We start from the raw sequence: 15,277 nt of genomic DNA on the forward strand, positions 1-15,277 counted from the left end.
GACAACTGTGAATTAATTGAAGACCCAGCATGGATTTGTGAAAGGCAAAATGTGTTTAACTAATTTGATTGAGTTTTCCATTGAGGTAACAGAGAGGGTTGATGAGGGTAATATGGTTGATGTGATGTATATGGACTTCCAAAAGGCGTTTCATAAAGTGGTACATAATAGGCTTGTCAGCAAAGTTGAAGCCCCTGGAATAAATGGACGTGACAGCATGGATACAAAGTTGGCTGAGTGACAAGAAACAGAGAGTAATGGTGAACGGTTGTTTTTCAGACTGGAGAATGGTACACAGTGGGGCTCTCAGGGGTCGGTATTAGGATCACTGTTTTTCTTGATATATATTAATGACCTAGACTTGGGTGTGCAGGTGTACACTGTTGATGTACCTACACCCCAGGGACTGCAGCAGTCAAGAAGGTGGCTCACCACCACCTTCTCGAGGGCAATTAGGGATGTGCAATCAATGCTGGCTTAGCCAGCGATGCCCACATCCCATGAATGAATAAAGAAAAGGGCACAATTTCAAAATTTGCAGGTGACACAAACTTGGAAGTATTGTGACTTCAAGGGGACATTGGCTGGTGGAATGGGCAGATACGAGACAGATGAAATTGAATGCAGAGAAGTGTGAAGTGATGTATTTTGATAGGAAGAACGAGAAGTGACAAGATAAAATAAAGGATATGATTGTAAAGGGAGTGCAGGAACAGAGAGACCTGGGGGTATACGTGCACAAATTGTTGAAGGTAGCAGGGCAGGTTGAGAATGTGGTTAAAAAGCTATACAGGATTGTGGGCTTTATAAATAGAGGCATAGAGTACAAAAGCAAGAAAGTTATAATGAACCTTTATAAAACCCTGGTTCAATCTCAACTGGAGTATTGTATCCAATTCTGTGGATTAGTTAAGGAAAGCCAGCATGGATTGTGTTTAACTAATTCAATCGAGTTTTTGTTGAGGTACCAGGGAGACTTGATGAGGGTAATATGGTTGATGTGGTGTAAATGGACTTCCAAAAGGCCTTTGATAAAGTGCCACATAATAGGCTTGTCAGCAAAGTTGAAGACCATGGAATAAAAGGGACAGTGACAGCATGGATATGAAGTTGGCTGAGTGCCAGGGCACCGGACTCTAGGAAGGATGTGAAGGCTTTAGAGAGGGTGCAGAAAAGATTTATGAGAATGGTTCCAGGGATGAGGGACTTTAATTATGTGGACATATGGGAGAAGCTGGGGTTGTTCTCCTTGGAGCAGAGAAAGTTGAGAGCAGAATTGATGGAGGTGTTCAAAATCATGAACGGTCTGGAAAGGGTAGCTAGGGAGAACACAGAGTTAAGGTGATTAGCAAAAGAATCAACAACGACAGGAGGAAATCTTTTTTACACAGCAAGTGGTTACAATCTGGAATGTGCTGCCTGAGAGTGTGACGGAAGAAGATTCAGTCGAGGCTTTCAAAGGGGAAATGGATAAGCACCTAAAGGGAAACAAGTTGCCGGGCTATGGGGAAAGTGCGGGGGCATGGGGCTAGTTAAATTGATCTTGCAGAGAGCTGCACGGACCCAACAGGTCGAATGGCCTCCTTCTGTGCTGTAACCATTCTATGATTCTATTTTATTAGCAGATTGTCCGATTCACAGCTTGTATTCTTTGTTTTCAGTTGGATGATCTGGGCCTAGAAATTGTTTTCTCCGCCAGTCTTTGGGCGCAAACCCAGCAACAACCTTGGGTCATTTCCCTCTAAATCTGACGAGCAAGAGGACCTAAAGAAATTGGCCCCCTTGTGTTATTAGTGCTGGGGATGCAAACCGCACCCCATGAGACACTACACTGATCGCAAAGCAGCCAGTTACCCATTGGGAAGCTGGCACAGGATCGATTGTGAGTCCAAGAGGAGGGATGGTTGCAAGTGGTAGTTCTTGCGACAACTCGAACTTATATAGCACCTTTAGTGTAGTAATAGTCCCAAGGCACTTCACAGGAGCATAATAGGCCAAAATTCCACACCCAGAAAAAGATGTTAAAATGGGTAACAAAATGCTTGGTCAAAGAGTTAAGTTTTAAGAAGAGTCTTAAAGGAGGAGAGGTTTAGAGAGGAACTTTCAAAGCTTAGGGCCTAGACGGCGGAAGGTACAGCTGCCTTTGGAGGAGTGGGGGATACACAAGAGGCCAGTAGTGCAGGAAAGCAGAGTTGTTGGAGGGTGGTACGGTTGGAGAAGCTTATAGAGATAAGAAGGGCTGAGGCCATGGAGAAATTTGAAGATGAGAATGAGAATTTTAAAACTATGGCATTGGCAGGACCAGAGCCAATGTATGTGACAGGGTGAAATTGAATTTGTGTGGGTTAGAATGCGGGCAGCAGGGTTTTGGCGGAACTCAATTTTATGGAGAATGGAAAGTCCCTTCCCTGTGACGTGTCAGCAAAGCACATGGAACTTCAAGGTATTGTGCGGTGGATTAATAGGAAGTTGCTTTGCACACATGTTTATTCACATGGCTAACTTCCTGTTCTTAATCATGTCAACATGTCGAGGGGCTAAACAGACAGCAGCTATGTGCCAATAGGGAGGGAAGGGAAATCAGAAGTTTAGTCATTCTGGGCTTCCCTCGGACACATCAGAGTGGCATTAACAGAGACCTGAGAGTAGGTGAACTGTTTGATCTCGTGTGTGTGTGCGGATCTGGGCAACAGGAGAAATGAGAAAATAAGAAGCATATTTTTAAACTGCACTGAAAGTAATAAATCTTTAAAAGAAATAACGGACATCACTTGTCCCTGATCATGATCTTGAAATTGAAGCAGTGTAGAGAGAGGTGACTGTGTTCCCATCCCCCCTCAACTGATAAAATATTATATATATATATATATGCACCGTTAATATAGTAAAGCGTCCAATTGCTTCGCTGAACCAATTATCAAACAAGCTTTGACACTGAGCCACATAAGGAAATATTAGGACAAGTTACCAATTGTTAATGCTACAATTGCATTTCATTGTATGGAGGTTATGGACATTAACTGGGGTTTCACGTGAGCCCATATACATAGACAGAGATTAAATCTGTGGTATAAAAACAAGAAATGCTGGAAATACTCAGCAGGTCTGGCAGCATCTGTGGAGAGAGAAGCAGAGTTAACATTTCAGGTCAGTGACCCTTCATCAGAACTGGCAAATGTTAGAAATGTAATAGGTTTTAAGCAAATAAAGAGGGGCTGGGGCAAGAGATAACAAAAGAGAAGCTGTTGATAGGACAAGGTCACAGGTCATGGAGCAAAGGCAAACGGTATGTTAATGGTGTGCTGAAAGACAAAGCACTAGTGTAGAGAGGGTGTTAATTGACAGAAAAATGAACAGCTCTGGCCCAAAGCACAAATACCAAAAAAAACAGTAGGTACGCACATAGTAAAAAAAAAAATTAATGATGAAACAAAGTAAAATAAAATAAACAGATAAAAAAGAAAAAAGAAAAAATAACTAAAAATAAAATGGGGGCTCGTCATGCTCTGAAATTATTGAAGTCACTGCTCAGTCTGGCAGGCTATAGTGTGCCTAATTGGTAAATGAAATGCTGTTCCTCGAGCTTGCATTGATGTTCGCTGGAACACTGCAGCAGTCCCAGGACAGATATCTGGGCATGAGAGCAGTGGGGGTGGGGGGTGGGGGGGTGGGTGCCGGGGTTGGTGGTGGAGGTGGAGTTGGAGGTGGGGGCTCATGCTTTCGGACTGAGCAGAGGTGTTCCCCAAAGCGGTTACCCAATCTGCGTTTGGTTTCCCCAATGCAGAGGAGACCCATTGTGAGCAGCGAATGCAGTATAGTAAATTGAAATAAGTACAAGTAAATCACTGCTTCACCTGAAAGGAGTGTTTGGGGACTTGAATAGTGAGGAGAGAGGAGGTAAAAGGGCAGGAATTACACCTCATGCGATTGCATGGGTAGGTGCCGTGGGAAGGGGATGAGGTGTTGGGAGTAATGGAGGACTGGACCAGGGTGTCATGGAGGGAGCAGGTGTTTGCTTGTAACGTGTAGCTCTGCAAATAAATATTAAGGTGTGTATAGTTTAGCCCCACTTCTATCCTTCCCCAACTGGCTTTCTGAAATAGAATGCCAATAACCAGAACAAAGAGGTAGATTTTAAGGAGTGATTTAAAGGAGGAAAGAGAGATAGAGAGGTGGAAAGGTTTAAGGAGGGTTTTCCAGAGCTTAGGTCCCAGACAGCACAATGCATGGCTGCCAGTGGTGAAGCGATTAAAATCGAGGATGTGCAAAAGGCCAGAATTAAAGGAGTGCAGAATTATTAGAGGGTTGTGGGCTGGTGGAGGTTACGGAAATAGGCAGGGCTGAGGCTGTGGTGGGATTTCAGGATAACCAGGAGAATTATAAAATTGAGGTGTTGCTGGTCTGGGAGTCAATGTAGTTCAGTGAGACTAGGGGTGATGGGGAAGTGGAATTTGGTGTGAGTTCAGATACAGGCAGCAGCGTGTTGGATGAGCTCAGGTTTATAGGAGGTGGTGGGTCCTTACTTGCAGTACATTGCACAGGTAAAGTCCAAGTACGATACCAGGCTCTGTATCCATTGCTGGAGGAACAGGGGGAGAGACCCATACTTATTATTAATTTGAAACAAATTCCGAAACTTCATCCGCAGGAACTGGTGAAAATACAATGTGGGCTGTATTTTATTCTCCCGCTGCCATGCCACCGCGATCTAGCGCACTGTGGCTCATCTACATACGCAGGGCGGTCCCCACCTCTGTCCCCTGCAATCATGTGGCGGGGGTAGATTCGGCGACGCAAGCAACAGCATCCGCTGCTTCTGGGCAGGCGCTGGCACCATTTTTAGAGGGCTGCCAGGCCTGCACAACTGAACGCTGTACCCACCCCCCACCCTGCCCCCTGCTCCCACCCAATACACTGTAAATTGATTTCTGGTCCACACCTCCCCCAATATTAAGAAAATAAATGGCTGCCCCATTCCCCCCCCCCCCCACCCCCACCCCCAAAACACTTATATTCAATATCTGACCTTCCCTCCCCACCCAACCACACAACGTGCAAAGGTCACCCTTTCCCCCCCCCCCCACCACACTAGAAATGCAGAGTTGACCCCGCCCCCCCCCCCGACTTCACTAAAAATCCTAAGTTCCCCCCTTCCCCACCTCTGTAGTGTCAGGTTTCCCTGGACGGGAAAGTGAAGGCCGTGAGTCTCGGCCTTCGCACTGAAGATCGCAGACGGCCGGTAAGATTGCGGTGAAAGGTATGTAAATATACGCCTATCCTTTATTTAAATATTTAAAGCTGGGTCCCGGTGGGGAGGGAGGGGGCTGCCACGGAGCCTCACTGCCACTGGGAAGATCAAGCCCAGCAATCCAAGAGTCAGGCTCTGTGGCGCGCTGCTGCCGATGCCACCTTCCGGCCCCCTCCCCATCCCCCGCCACGGAACTGATCGTTGGGAACTCAAAAAATCCAGCCCACAAGGTCCTATTTATGCTAAACAAGTGCCATAATGCTCCTTGAATGAAGCAGCGTTGCCATGGTAATGTGCCTAGTAATATAGAACGCTTAGAATAATGGTTTGTTCAATAATATGATAAATCATTCTCTCACTGATCACTACAAAGCAGATGTACCACCTACGAGAGCAGGAACTATCAGTCAGTGAACAGTAGAACCACTCAGCTGCATCATTACTTCTCCAGGAGCTAAGCCTGCTCGGAAATTTCCTAATTTGGCAAAACCAACCCTCACACAGGATTTGTAATCTTTACAAATCGTGGTCTCCCAAAGACCTGAAGCCTGTAACCATGAGGTTTTGAAAGCTTGCCTCACTTTTCTTTGTTGGACTGACTTAAGATATTAGCCTGAATTTTTTATATTAGACCGTGCAGGCTAACATGGTAATTATGTTTCAATTTTCTACTTTCTGGACGGCAATTCAGACCACGGAAATGATTTGACCTTTAGCTCAACTGAAACAAATTAAGTTTCAAACCAATTCTTCACATCCTGAGAGAAGAAATAGACCATTTTAATTTCACAGTTTAAATGATTGGTCACAACCTTCTCATGGTTTGACACTTGCTCAACAATGACACTTCTGGTCAGTCACAGAATGGCAACAGAAAGGGAGACTGAAGACTTCCAGTGCTTCCGTGGTTCATTTGCTTTGTTACAGACACATGGATTAAGAGTGTCAATGGAGAACAAGTTTGTTTTCTATAAGTTTAGAGAGCCTTTGATACAACGCAGAGCCATCTGGGCTGTCTCTGGCTTTGGCTATTTTTAAAATTGTTTTCTTATAGGAACATGAGGAGGCCATTCAGCCCCTCAAGCCTGTTCCGCCATTCTGTTAGATCACGGCTGATCTGTATCTTAAATCTACCTACTTGCCTTGGTTCCATAACCCTTAATTCCCTTACCTAACTAGAATCTGAACCTTAGTTTTGAAATTTTCAATTGACCCCAGACTCGACGGTATAATGATTTTTCCACAAACTTGTACTCACATTCCCTCCTTATCCATATATATATATATATAAAATGAAGAGAGTAGGCATTTCCCCTTCCTCTCTCCTTCACGGACGCACGTACATTGTGAGGAGAATTAATATCATCCCTCTGAATCACACAGTTAGAAGATGAGAAAAGATGAGGCCCACTATTCAGACCAGCCTTGTTTGTCCATGCAGAACAAGCCGACAGTCCATCAAGGCATTAAACAATTTTATTAAATATTCCAAATTTTTAGTGTTTCCTGATCTATCCATCAGTTCAGTCAGCTTGTTAGTCGTGCAATTTACCCACAAAGCCATTGAAGGTGCACTTGAAATGCTCTAATTCTATTTAATGCTGTCCAATTTCAATTTTAATTGGAAATCTATGAAAGTGATTAGAAATTTTATGTGTATGATGTAATAGGACCCTATCCTGTTTGGAGTCTGACTTGATTCCTTTTAGAACATAGAACAAAATACAACACAGAAGGAGGCCATTCAGCCCATCGTGAATGCACTGGGCAAATAAGCTCTCCACCCAAACTAATCCCACCTTCCGGCACCTGGTCCATAGTCTCGCAGGTTGCAGCCTCTTAGGTGCATGTCCAGGGGAAGAATTGAGGATTTCTGCCTCTACCACTGATCCTGGCAGTGAATTCCAGACACCCACCACCCTCTGGGTGAAAACGTTTCTCCTCATGCCCCCTCTCATCCTTCTACCAATCACCTTAAATCTGTATCCCCTGGTAACCAACCTCCCCGTCAGGGGAAACAGGTCCTTTTCTGTATATTCTATCTAGACCCCTCATAATTTTGTACACCTCAATCAAGTCACCTCTTCAGCCTCCTCAATTCCAGGGTAAACAACCCCAACCTATCCAAATAAAAACAAGAAATGCTGGAACCACTCAGCAGGTCTGGCAGCATCTGTGGAACTCCGAAGAACGGTCACTGACCAGAAACGTTAACTCTGCTTCTCTTTCCACAGATGCTGCCAGACCTGCTGAGTGGTTCCAGCATTTCTTGTTTTTATTCCAGATTTCCAGCATCCGCAGTATTTTGCTTTTATTACCCAACCTATCCAATCTTTCCTCATAGCTGCAACCCTCAAACCCTGGCAACATTTTAGATGAGGGAGGGCCTCAATTCTCCAACAAATGGAGCTGGCAGTTAAAATAGTGTTGGTAGGGGGTTGGGAGGTTCTTACACAGTCCTTTCCCACCCCGATCTGGCAGATTGGGGTCCTGATGGCATCATTGAGGCCTAATCTGCTATTTTAACCTGAGGCGTGAGTGGGGGAGGGGAACACAACAGTGGTGGCTTCCCCATTAGGCTGAACCTGCTGGGAACAACAGCCAGTGACAGAAGAGTCCAACGACTTACGTCTAAAAAACATTTTTGTGTAGTTTCATTGTGAGCCAGGAGGAGCTGCTTTGGGTCCCATAGTGAACCTTGGGCCAAGCTTTCCCTAAGTTTCCCTCCACGCTCCCTTGTTGGAGACGGTCTTTGCAAGCTCACCAATAGATTTACCTTGTGCCAGGAAATTTCGGTTCCCACCCACTGGCCTGGCAGTGAATCCAATCTTGCATGTGGAAGCGAGGCCCAGGAACTAAAATATGTCCAGTTCTCAGCATGCGATCCTGTTGTTTGCCCTGACTCACCATGTAGCATTGCCAACCTTGTAGTGTTGGCCTGAAGTGTCCAAGAGTTGAAGATTAATCTCCACAGGACAGTGCTGCGAGCAACCAGGAGAAAAATCATCCAGCTTACCGAAAATAATTTTTTTTCATTTCCTGTGAAAAAGATTGGAGATGGGAGGGAAGAAAGGCTGTTTGGTGAGCAGTCAAGAATCACCTGATTGGGTAATGAAGAGCTGCTTGACTATCCAACTGACAGTGGGAAGGCGGGGCACCATGAGGATTGACGCGTAGGGTGACCAATGGTTGGAGTGTGGGAGTTGGGACAATTGGAGGCAAGTGGTCATCTGATGAAGCCTCCAGAAACACACAATTGTTACAGTGCAGAAGGAGGCCATTCGGCCCATTGTGTCTGCACCGGCTCTCTGAAAGAGCAATTCACTCAGTCTAATTCCCTTTTGAATGCTTCAGTTGAACCTGCCTCCACCACACTCTCCGGCAGTGCATTGCAGACCTTAACCACTCGCTGCGTGAAAAAGTTTTTCCTCATGTCACTTTTGCTTCTCTTACAAAATACTTTAAATCTGGGAATATTTTCAATGCTGCATTGCATTAGCAACCCCCGCCCCTAGTTAAAATGGAGGCCCATGTCTGTGATGCAGAATAGTGCATCAAAGTAAACCATAGAGGGAGTGCAATGAAGGTTCAGCAGATTTATTCGCATGATGGTGGGACTGTCCTATGAAGAGAGATTGGGGAAACTGGGCCTGTATTCTCTAGAGTTTCAAAGAATGAGAGGTGATCTAATTGAAACCGACAAAATACTTAAAGGGATTGACAGGGTAGATGCAGGTACGATGTTTCCCCTGGTTGGTGAGTCCAAAACCAGGGGACACTATTTCAAAATAAGGGCGAAGCCACTTAGGACAGAGATGAAGAGAAATTTCTTTACTCAGAGGGTTGTGAACCTTTGGAATTCTCTACACCAGAGGGCTGTGGAAGCTCAGTCATTAAGTGTGTTTAAAGCAGAGATTGACAGATTTCTAAACACCAATGACATAAGGGGATATGGGGATAGTGTGGGAAAAAGGCATTGAAGTGGATGATCAGCCATGATCATATTGAATGGTGGAGCAGGCTTGATGGGCTGAATGGCCTACTCCTGCTCCTATGTTCCTAAATTTCGTGAAAATGCCTCACACTTGTTGAGGAAAAACCCTGGAGTATTCAATGTACATTAGCATTGACCATTAAAAAAACCCTAATACTATTCTTAAACCTACAGAAATGAAGCAGCATTTTCCAGATAAACTGTAGGTCGTAAAGAGCAGAAGTATCACTTCTGACTGGCAAGGATCCAAAGAGTTTATATGAAAAGCCAGACAATAAAATCTTCAATGCAGTTCAGTGCTTGAGGTAATATGGCAGATAATAGTGAGAACTGACTGGCAATTAATCAAATGTTGTAAAATGGGAAGCCATAAAATGTGAGATGATAACAGGTTGTCGATTTGGTAAGGGTAGTGCATAAACAATCGTGAAAATGGTAAGTTGCTTAAAAAAAATGCTTTGCTGGTCTCTTGACTTTGTCACGAGGAGTGTGATATGGTGAAGAAATATTTATGGATTCTTCAACATTCTCTGAAAAATCACACAGGATGAGAAAATACCTTCAAGCACTGGCCCTTTCAACAAAATACCACATTCTGACCTTCATTTAGCATGCTGATAACCTTTAACTGGAAAGGTTCCAGTGTGGTTTGAGTACAAATGACTTATGACAGCTCTTCAAGACCACATTCAGAGGCAGACAGCAAGAGTGTCTTGCTGTCCTTCAAGTTGTTCATTCTTAAAGGTGGCATGACACAACAGCAGCCCAGAAGCTTTGAAACATACGAACATAAAAAATTAGGAGCAGGAGTAGGCCACTCACTCGTCCCCTCGCGCCTGCTCTGCCGTGCAATAAGATCGTGGCTGATCTGATTGTAACCTCAACTCCACATTCCCGCCTATCCCCAATAACCTTTCACCCCCTTGCTTATCAAGAATCCATCGACCTCAGAGAAACAGCTGTCATTGGCGATTTATAGTTGAAGTCATGTATACTACCCATTCTTTCGCCATCACAGGATCAAGATCTCAGAACCCCCAACCTAACGTAAAAGGTGTTTTTATCCCAAATACAGTGAGAGGGCTGGAATCTGTATTCAGTTTGTACTTCTGGCTTGGGAACAAGATCACAATGAACCCACAAAAGAAAATTTTAAAAACATGCAGAATTTAACTTGCCTGAAACTTCGTGCAATATTTTATGCTCTCCGCCATGGCGAGTTTAAAGATGGGGAGAGCATTTAATTAGGCAGGTGGGGACCCCGCCACCTTTCCGCCTCCACCCCAACTAAGTCTGTGTTGGAAAGCCCTGTGGACAGCCTTTCCACCCCGCTGTCACTTGAAGCCCTTAAGTGGGCAATTAATGACCAGTTAAGGGCCTTTCCCACTGCCGCTGGTATTAGACCAGCAGTGGGTGGGCCTGTCGGCACATGAGGAACATGACAAGCAAACTCTTGTGGGTAACTTGCTGGGTCTCGGTGGCAGGGTTTGGGGAGGGGCCTCATTCACAGGCACTCAGTGCCTGATTGAGGAACCCAGCATTGGGAAGGGGGGTGCCGCTGAGAGCCAACCCCCTGTCTTTGCTGCTGACCCGCCTACACCCCACTCCCCGCAACCCCCACTACAACTCCTCCCACTATCACTCACCTGTGGCCTGGGTCTACTGACGATCCTCCGCCTTAGGGGGGGGGTGCATTACTGGCAGCAGCCACTGCCTCTGCAGTGCCACAGCTGAGTAAAAGAGCTGGCAGTTCTCTGCGGCAGGACTTCCATCCCCAGAGTCTTTAATCCTGGGGAAGACCCACTTCTTTGGCCTCCTTATCTCGAGAGACAATGGGTAAGCGCCTGGAGGTGGTCAGTGGTGTGTGGAGCAGCGCCTGGAGTGGCTATAAAGGCCAATTCTAGAGTGACAGGCTCTTCCACAGGTGCTGCAGAAAAATTTGTTTGTCGGGGCTGTTACACAGTTGGCTCTCGCCTTGCGCCTCTGTCTTTTTTCCTGCCAACTGCTAAGTCTCTTCGACTCGCCACACTTTAGCCCCGCCTTCATCGCTGCCCGCCAGCTCTGGCGAACGCTGGCAACTGACTCCCACGACTTGTGATCAATGTCACAGGACTTCATGTCGCGTTTGCAGACGTCTTGAAAGCGGACGTCTGGTGGGTCTGATACCAGTGGCGAGCTCGCTGTACAATGTGTCTTTGGGGATCCTGCCATCTTCCATGCAGCTCACATGGCCAAGCCATCTCAAGCGCCGCTGACTCAATAGTGTGTATAAGCTGGGGGTGTTGGCTGCCTCGAGGACTTCTGTGTTGGAGATATAGTTCTGCCACCTGATGCCAAGTATTCTCCGGAGGCAGCGAAGATGGAATGAATTGAGACGTCGCTCTTGGCTGACATACGTTGTCCAGGCCTCGCTGCCATAGAGCAAGGTACTGAGGACACAGGCTTGATACACTCGGACTTTTGTGTTCCGTGTCAGTGCGCCATTTTCCCACACTCTCTTGACCAGTCTGGACATAGCAGTGGAAGCCTTTCCCATGCCTGATTGGTACATAATGCGGCAAGCCTTCTTGAGAAGAGGCGACGCAGGGCTCTCGCTGGCTCTTTAGCCAGCAGGCGAGACACCCCAACCCTCCATTAAATACCAGCCATTAACCTAATACCCCCTCAATAACAGGTATTGACATAGAGGGAAAGAGAAAAACTTGTACTGATATAGTGCCTTTCATGACCTCAGGACATCCCAAAGTACTTCACAGCCATTTAAGCACTTTTTGAAGTGTAGTCACTTTTGTAATGTAGGAAACACAGCAGCCAATTTGCACACAGCAAGCTCCCACAAACAGCATTGTGATAATGATCCGATAGTTTTTTTTGTGCTATTGGGTGAATATCGGCCAGGAAACCAGGGAGAGCTTCCCTGCTCTTCTTCAAATAGTGTCATGGCATCTTTCTCATTCACCTGAGAGGGCAGATGAAAACTTGGTTTAACGTCTCATCCAAAAGACAACATCTCCAACAGTGCAGCACTCCCTCAGAGGCAAGAGCGCTTCCTTGTGAGTCAAGCCTGACAGAGAAGAGCGTTAGACATAATATGGATGATTGGAACTCCCTCTGCCCGATGGCAGTTAAAATCCAAGTGATGATTTACATCTGTTTTTCCACCATGTAGTTCTTTCCTTGAGTGGGTGAGGTGCCTGCCTGACTCGGATAGAGGGACCTCATGAATAAATGTATGTCAGGGTATGGGTTATTAGGAACCCCAATATAACTTAACCTGCCTGCAGTGTGGACTACTGTGCTGTCTTTCAATTGTGATTGGCAAAACAACTCCTCCACCAGACCATGCAAAGAAAGTTCGGGCTCACTTCCTCTGCCCCACAAAACCTGGCCCATCCCTCCCCAACCCTGACTGCCAGCCCGTTGGTCATCACGGACCCAAACCAGGCGACCTGAATCTAGATACCCACTTCAGGCAGAAAGCCAGCCAGCAGAGTCTTAACAAAGCCTGGCCATTATAGACTAGGCCTCCCAGACCAACTCCTCAGTTAAATATCCTAGACCTCACATTGCTTCCCTCCCGGGAGTTAAAAACACCACCATGTTATTCATGGTAATTCCACAGATTAATGATTATTCAGTCTAAAGTAGATTGAACAGATTCCAACTATAAAACTGCACGTGGCAGTTTTGGTAAAGAGGAGAAAATTCAATCTAGAAATGATGACATAGATTTAGAATTGAATCATTTTTCACAAAGAAAATAGTTGTGTTAGATACAGAAAGATAGTCTTTTTGAAATGGATAAAACAGATTCAGAAGCGAAGGTCTAATTCATCACAAACGAGTTATCAGTTTAAGCAGCATTACGTCCTCAACCGGTAGTCGATTTGTTCAATAAATGCTCGAGGGTGAAGTCACGTTGACAATTAAACGTCTATGGATACAACAACAAAAAATGATACAGAATGTAGTACAGATACGATCAGCTGACAGTCATGCTTCTTGCTGTTCTCATCCTAACAGCTAAAGTGTAATACAGCAACAGAAGGAGTCCATTCAGCCCATCGAGCCTGTTCTGCCATACAATGAATCATGGCTGATCGGCATCATAATTCCATCCACCTGTCTTGGCTCCATATCCCCTCGTGGGGGAATATAGAACTACAGGGCATAGTTTCAGGACACAGGATCGTCCACTTAAGACGGAGTGAGGAGGAATTTCTTCTCTGTGGGTCGTGAATCATTGAATATATTCAACGTTGAGATAGACGGATTTTTGAGCTATCGGGGAGTTAAAGTATTTGGGGATCAGGCAGAAAAGTGGAGTTGAGGCCAAGATCAGATCAGCCATGATCTTATTGAAGGGAGAGCAGGCTTGAGGGGCCAAATGGCCTACTCCTGCTCCTATTTCTTTTGTTCTTATGCTCTTATTCCTTCAACCCTTGAATGGCAAAGATTTAATAACCTCAGACTTACAATTATTAGTTGAACTAACATCTGGTTGTGGGGGAGAGTTTTACACTTTAACATCCTTTGTGTGATGACATATTTCCTAACTTTCTCCCATGTGGCCTGGTTCTGATCTTTGTCCTAGATTGTCCCACCGGCAGAAGAAGTTTCTCTCTACTAATCTTTCAGTTCCTTTCAAAATATTGAAAACCTCACTCAAATAACCCTTAACCCTTTATATTCCAAGGAATACAAGCCTAGTTTATGTAATCTCTCCTCATAATTTAACCCTTAGAGCCCTGGTAACACTCTGGTGAATCTGCACTGCAAAGCCAGTATATCCATTGTAAGATACAGTTCCCAGATCTTTACACAATACTTTCGATGCGGGCTAACCAAGGCTTTGTATATCTGTAGCAACTCTTCCTCTCCTTTATATTCTAGTCTTCTAGATATAAAGGCTAACATTTCTTTCACCTTTTGATTATTTCTTGTACATTACCACTGCTATATTTTAGTGATCTGTGTACATGGACCCCTAAATCATTTTGGAACTCCTCAATTAGTAGCTTTTCAACATTTAAAAAAATACTCAGACATATCCTTTTTTAGTTAAAAATGAAGGACTTCACACTTAGCTGTGTTGAAACCTATCTGCCACAGTTTTTTTTATACTCACTTAATCTATCAATGATTTTAAGTTCTCCACTACGTAATAGCCCACCAATATTTGTGTCATTGGCAAACTGGTTTAATGGTTCTCTATCCAAGTCATAGTGAATAATTGAGGCCCCAGCACAGACACTACTAGTTGCTTTCTTCCAATTCAAGCACAAACCCTACATCTTTACTTCACCAATCTCCAATCAGGTCAATAGTAGTTAACAGAAGGAAATAGGACTGACTGATCAAGTTTTCAAATGCTTAAGTTTTCAAATGTTTTATTTTTAAATAAATTTAAATAAGACAAACTCTTTAAAAAATGTGTACAGAAATATACTTATATGTATATATTATATATACATAGCCACAAATTCTTAAGTCTGTTGTGAGTGCAACAGAGGCATAGAGTAATCACACTTCGAAGGTATACAAGTGAAGAAAGACATGTATTTCTACACCATCTTTCATAACCTCAGGACACCCGGAAGGGCTTTTACAACCAAGGAAGTGGAGTCACTGTTGTAATTTAAGAAGCACAGCAGCTAATTTTCACACAGCAAGGTCACACAAACAGCAAGATGATAACAAGTAACTGGTAGAGTGAGTGCCACAGTGCTATGGCCTCAGGTATTTTCAATCTGCATTCATGTCTTAGAGGAAGAGACCGCGAGTATTGTATCCAAGTTTGCTGACGATACAAAGCTGGGGGGAATGCAAGCTGTGATGAGGTCACAAAGAGGCTGCAAAGACACATGGACAGGTTAAGTAAGTGGGAAACAAAGTGGCAGATGGAGTATAATGTGAGGAAGGTGAGGTTATTCACTTTGGTAGTAAGAGTAGAAAAGCAGAATATTTTTTAAAAGGTGTGAAACGTGTTCAGCGACACTTGGTGTACTCGTACAAAAAAACACAGAAAGTTAACA

The 15,277-nt window shown here is 44.6% G+C and overlaps 1 protein-coding gene across 2 annotated transcripts in view; it reads left to right on the plus strand.

The window, feature by feature from the left end:
- grid2 (glutamate receptor, ionotropic, delta 2) overlaps positions 1–15,277 on the plus strand; it is an 894,599-nt gene that overhangs the window by 611,261 nt on the left and 268,061 nt on the right. The window lies entirely within an intron of this gene.

The sequence above is a fragment of the Heterodontus francisci genome, chromosome 1 (genome assembly GCF_036365525.1).
Source record: "Heterodontus francisci isolate sHetFra1 chromosome 1, sHetFra1.hap1, whole genome shotgun sequence".
NCBI lineage: Eukaryota > Metazoa > Chordata > Chondrichthyes > Heterodontiformes > Heterodontidae > Heterodontus > Heterodontus francisci.